Source organism: Somniosus microcephalus, chromosome 28 (assembly GCF_052327205.1).
Source record: "Somniosus microcephalus isolate GS21.2 chromosome 28, FLI_Smic_1.0, whole genome shotgun sequence".
NCBI lineage: Eukaryota > Metazoa > Chordata > Chondrichthyes > Squaliformes > Somniosidae > Somniosus > Somniosus microcephalus.
Window position 1 is genome coordinate 21,818,607 of NC_141014.1, and position 6,036 is coordinate 21,824,642.

The following is a 6,036-nucleotide window of genomic DNA, read 5'->3' on the forward strand; positions in this document are numbered from 1 at the left end:
TTCCGTTCTTAGACGACGTTATTAGGGGACCCCAACGGATGCCACCGCACATAGCGGGCAGATCGCGTTAGCAGGAACGTGCCCGTTTTATGCGGTGGAGGCTGTACCGAATAACTCTGGTTCTGTTGTAGCGGCTTCGATTTCCCTTACATTGGCAGGTTAGTGGCAGAGGGAAATATCGCCCACTAATGTGAATCCGCTGTTAACCCACGACAGTTCCCTCCAGGTGTCCTCCTTTGTGTTAATACTGCTCTTCTCGGGTTTGCCCCCATTGGGAGAGTAGAAAATACATTCTGAGCAGCCATTAAGAGGCTGCAGCCAGTTAAAGGGGAACATCACATTTCTCTAAGAAACAGCAGCAGCCCCGGGGGGTGTCAACAGCTTTCTCCAACACATCCCTGGAGATCCTTTTGGTAGAACTCAAGGCCATAGGAGCAAGATTGTTGGGCACTGAGGGCGGGATGCCCCTTTAGTAGGAAAAATAGAAAGAGAGAGTATTTTTTAAATGGTGAGAGATTGGGAAATGTTGGTGTTCAGAGAGACCTGGGTGTCCTTGTACACTAATCACTGAAAGTTAACATGCAGGTACAACAAGCAATTGGGAAAGCAAATGGTATGTTGGCCTTTATTACAAGAGGACTTGAGTATAAGAGTAAAGACGTCTTACTGCTATTATATAGGGTCCTGGTGAAACCAAACCTGGATTATTGTGTACAGTTGTGGTCTCCTTATCCAAGGAAGGATATACTTGTCATAGAGGGAGTACAACAAAGTGTCACTGGACTGGTTCCTGGGATGGGGGGATTGTCCTATAAGGAGAGATTGAGTAGACTAGGCCTATATTCTCTAGAGTTTAGAAGAATTAGAGGAGATCTCATTGAAACATACAAAATTCTTACAGGGCTTGACAGGGTAGATGCAGGGAGGATGTTTCCCCCTGTCTGGGGAATCTAGAACCAGGGGTCACAGTCTCAGAATAAGGGGTCGGCCACTTAGGACTGAGAAGAGGAGAAATTTCTTCACTCAGAGGGTGATGAATCTTTGGAATTCTCTACTCCAGAGGGCTGTGGAGGCTCAGTCGTTGAGTATATTCAAGGCAGAGATCGATAGAATCTTGGATATTAAGGGAATCAAGGGATATGGGGATAGTGCAGGAAAGTGGAGATGAGGTAGAAGATCAGCCATGATCTTACTGAATGGCAGAGCAGGCTCGAAGGGCCAAATGGCCGACTCCTGCTCCTATTTCTTATGTTCTTCTGTTTAGAGGGTGGTATATCATATTCTTTCTCTGTCAGCATCTGCGATATGAAAAACTCACTTGTGCAAAGGGCAACCTCAAGCACTTTCTTTACTGGAAATGACTCTGGCCACCCACACTGCCTGACACACAGGATGCAGCTAGTCTTCAAGGACATTTCATTTAAAGGGACAATGCATCTCCATGTCTCATCACCATGGCTTGCATGTACTCATGGCGGAGAGGCAACAGCACTGAAAACTCTGAGCATACGTGAAGGGAAAGGCGCTGCACTTTGAGGGCAGACAGACAGGAGAACCTGCAGGAGAGGGAAAGGTGGCAACAGAAAGTTGGGAAATGTTCATCATAGTTAGTCTTGGCTTTATGTACTTTCTCAAGTTGTTGAGAAGAAATGCAGCTTCTTTTGCTGCAGTTTTGGGGAATTCTATGTTCCTCTGGGATGCTCAGCTTTTCCTTTTGGGGACACCTGTGACAAGTTGCCATCCATGGCCAGTGTTTCCTTCTTTCATTCTCTTTCTCCAGTTTAACTAACCATGCACGCTCAGAGACTTCCAGCCGTGGTATACTTCGCAGGTTTACTTGTTCCATTAAACACAACATTTCTTCCTTTTCCAACTTTTACTCTGAACATTCTCTCTGCTCTTTGCAGAACTGCCTCAAAATCTCCTTACAACTTTCTTTAAACCGCTGTCCTTTCTAAAAAACCTTTGAACAATCTCCTTGTAAAATTTAAGTGGGCAGAATAATAGCAGATGAAATTTAACGCAGAAGATTTTAAAGTGATTCATATAGAAAAAACACGCACCCCATGAATGGTGTTCAAATAGCTAATGAAGAAGCTGAAAGAGACCTAGGAGTCTTTGTACATATCTCCTTATGTGGCTTGGTGTCAAATTTTGTTTTATAACGCTTCTGTGAAGCACCTTGGGACGTTTAACTATGTTAAAGGTGCTATATAAAGACAATTTGTTGCTGTTGTGCTTTGGTCAGACCACACCTTGAATATTGTGTCCAGTTGTCAAGAAGTAAGGAAGACATTTAACTGCAGTGCAGTGCAGAGAAGAGCCACTAGGCTGATCTCCCAGCATCAGGAGCCTGAGTTAGGAGGAAAGTTGGGAGAAACTTGGGCTTTTGGGAAAGCAGGCATCGGAGAGATGATCTTATTATAGACATATATAAGATTGTTAAGAGTATAGAAAAGGTTAACCGGAAATATTATGTCAAATTAAACGTAGAGCTCGGGGACACATGTTCAAACCAGTAAAAGATAATTTTAGGACTTATATCAGGAAATTCTTCTTCACAAAAACAGTGGTCAACATGTGGAATAAACTTCCTGATAAGGTACTAGAGGCGAAAACCCTGGAATAATTTAAGAAACAGTTCGATGCTACAGTGGGTGGATGAACCCAGGCGGACTGAATGGCCTTCCTCGTCCATAATTACCTTGTGATCTTGTGTATGTGACATATTGGAAAGGTTAACTTGTCTTTTCGCTTTACGCTTTAACCCATTACCCGTCTTCTGTATTTATTTGCAATGTCTGGTATTTGTAGATTTTTTTCTTTATTATCTGTGCCGCTGGCGAGTGTTTACATGAAAGCTGCTGATTGGCTAATAAGGTGGCAATCGAATTTGATTCATGCTGCTGGTTGTGGGCTTGGAATCAAATCACAGCTCAACCTTTTCACTGATTGCCTGTTGCAATGTTACTCAAGCCCTGCAAAAACATGTAACTGGTTAAAAAAGGGTTTAATTCCTCTCCAGTTTCCGATTGATGCAGAGACAGATACAAGCTTCCATCTGGTTGGTAAACTGTTGGCAATATGGAAATGGATGAAGCCAGGGAACAGAAAATAAACTTCGTTTAAGGTGATCTTTTAAAGTTAAAACTTCACATTGATAGTTGACATTTATACATTTTAGATACAGTCAATCTGACTTAATGGCAGGAGGGCAAACGAGATGTAAAGATGTGTTTTCCCCCTTGCCCTCTCTGTTCTGATTGTATCTAAGTCAGTTATGCTATCATAATGTTTAGTTTCAGAATTTGAATTGTTATATTTGCTTGCAGGCGGCAGCAGATTAAAAACAAAAGACCTGTCAGATTATAAAGTTGAAATGAAAGAGAAGCACTGAGAATGTACAGGTCTTACAAACAGCAGCTGACAGGAAGTGGCACTCTTGTTTTGGATGGTTTATTGCACCAGTTCCGTTATAAAGCGGACTTTGTGATGAAGATGAACACAGACCAAGAAAAGACAGGCTTCGACATACAACACAGATGTTGGCTCTACTCAGCCTGTGTCTTCACTTCAGCAGCCCTGATGTCGGCTTATGTAGCAGCAGTTGCTTTGCACCAGGTCCTTGCACTTAAAGCAGAAATCTCATCGATGAGAGAGGAGCTGGAGACTTACAAATTCCAACTGGATCGTTTGGAAGCCCTGGCAAAAGGAACCAAAGAACAAGCAGCCAATTGGAGCAGTTCGGTAAATCAGGTCAGTGAATTTCTCAAGAAAAAGCTGTACAACGAGGAGAACTCAAGAGGCGAAAAAGCAAAATTTAGAGGCAGCAGATCACTTCCTGAACAAGTTCAGCAGTCCTGCGTGCAACTGATTGCTACAAATGACCAAAGGCCAGTTGTAAGAACAAATAATTGTAAAAAATGTATCCTGGGAAGGCCACAACAAACCTGCCAAGCTGAACGAAGATCGGTTTCAAATCAGAACCCTGTGGAGGAGACAACTGTCCCGTGGATTCTCAGTTTGAAAAAGGGAAGCGCTCTTGACAAAAAAGAGAATAAGATCTCTGTGAAAGAAGCTGGTTACTTTCTGGTGTACAGTCAAGTGTGGTATAGGGATAATACTTTCACAATGGGGCATTTAATAAAAAGGAAAAAGGCCAGTGTTGTTGGGAATGAGCCACACACCGTAATCCTATTTCGGTGTATCCAAAACATGTCTGCCTGCTGTCCAAATAATTCTTGCTTCACTGCTGGGATTGCAAAACTTGAAGTGGGAGATGAGCTTGAACTTGTAATACCACGAATACAAGCACAAATTGCGTTAAATGGCGATGGGACATTCTTTGGAGCGATAAAACTGCTATAAATGTTGTCCAAAGTCCTAGAGGCAAAGTGCGTCTAACTTTAAAGAGAAAGTTCCATCAATATCAACTCCTTCTTGGTTTACTGTGGTGGAAAAATGGCTGCAAAAATGTTTTATTTGTGAAAGACAAACCAATTTCTCCTTTCTCTGTGCAAACAGGAGCATGAAAAGAACAGCTGAAAATAGAATTACTACTCAGGTTTTCATAATATTTTATTTGTTATCGGTAACAGACAGGCTAAAGCAAATCTGAGAATGGATATGAATGGAATCATCCTGCACTGCATCCCCTCCTGATTTGCATTTGGAGGAAGTCAAGGATACATGATATATTGCGGGCAGCCCAGAATATGTCACACCTGCAGGAAGCCATGACACAACGCAGCATCCTGCATCTCTATGGTTTGCAGAACCTACAAGCAGGAGGACATCCTGCCAAAGACTATAAGAAAGCTCTATAGAGATCCTGCCCGAAACAAAAGCCTGTCTTACGTGCAGGGTGAGACAAAACTCTGAAAGGAGACACCGACTGAGGTCCAACATAACCAAGTGAGGCCAGAGCCGCCAGTGACAAGCAGCAACATAAACCCGAAGAGGAAAATATATAAGAGGATAAAGCCACCATGACAACATCATGAACTGCCAGAGCACAACACCCAAGCGTTTCCCTGAAGCAGCTGGAGTTTGTGGTGGTGGCGCCAGCAGAGGATAGCACTGGAGAATGCTAAGTGGTAAGCAGTAAGGGTACAAAGCAGAAGTCCAGTGGGAAAGAAATATCCACAGACCAAGTGCATTCGATGAATGGGGTCTCAACAGGAAAATGTTAGCTCCTCCTCTGAAGGGGAAGAGGAATCGAGAGAGAAAAATCCTCGAAAAGGCAGCCCAGCGCCAGTGTCAAGGCAACCAGCATCCACCAATTCTGGGAAACCAGGAGCAGAAAAAGTGCAGACTCCACAGAACCCAGCACAGATAGGAAAACAGCACCAACTCTCAGGGCTCACCCATGCTCAGCAGAGCAAGCAATGCAGCGGCATCATCACAACCAACAACTTTGGAGCCTTAAAATTCTTCCTGCAGACTGCAGGGAGGGACAACAAAGGCCGGAACTACTGACAGTATTTGGACACTCAAGTTAGTGTGGCTATTAAAACAGCATTAATTAATGTGCCCTGTAGTATTTCACCGGGACATCCTTTGGTCTGCCTGAAGCTTGCTGCTTTTCCAGAGCAAGGACCTTTTGAGACTGGGTGTTTCAGACATGCACCTTCCATTGTATAGGACTACATATTGAAGGATGACAAGAAGCTTGGTGCAACTGTCACAAGGGTAATATGGGGAACAGGCACAATCTAACGCCCTCCTTTCTTCGCTATAAATGTAATTGTGTGTTTGAAAACCTACATGTAAATGTAGCATCTTTTTGAATTAAATGTTTACGTAGAAACCAGATGTATGAATGTATGGACAAATATATTAGTGTGAACATTACCTGATAACGTCTATCACAGAAAGTGACTTGTAAATTATGACATGACTTTGTACTGTACAGAAAGGTTTTTGGACTGTGTATATGTTTGCTTGATCAAAGGAGTAAAGTTTATTTTTGAAAAAATCTGTCCTTATCGGTTTAATATCTGATACCTTTGGACCAAATATTAAATAGATTTTTGG

At 42.8% G+C, this 6,036-nt stretch overlaps 1 pseudogene; it reads left to right on the forward strand.

Moving 5' to 3' along the window:
• Positions 1-3,242: 3,242 nt before the first annotated feature.
• LOC147099432 (tumor necrosis factor ligand superfamily member 13B pseudogene) lies at positions 3,243-5,814 on the forward strand (annotated as a pseudogene).
• The last annotated feature ends 222 nt before the right edge of the window (positions 5,815-6,036 follow it).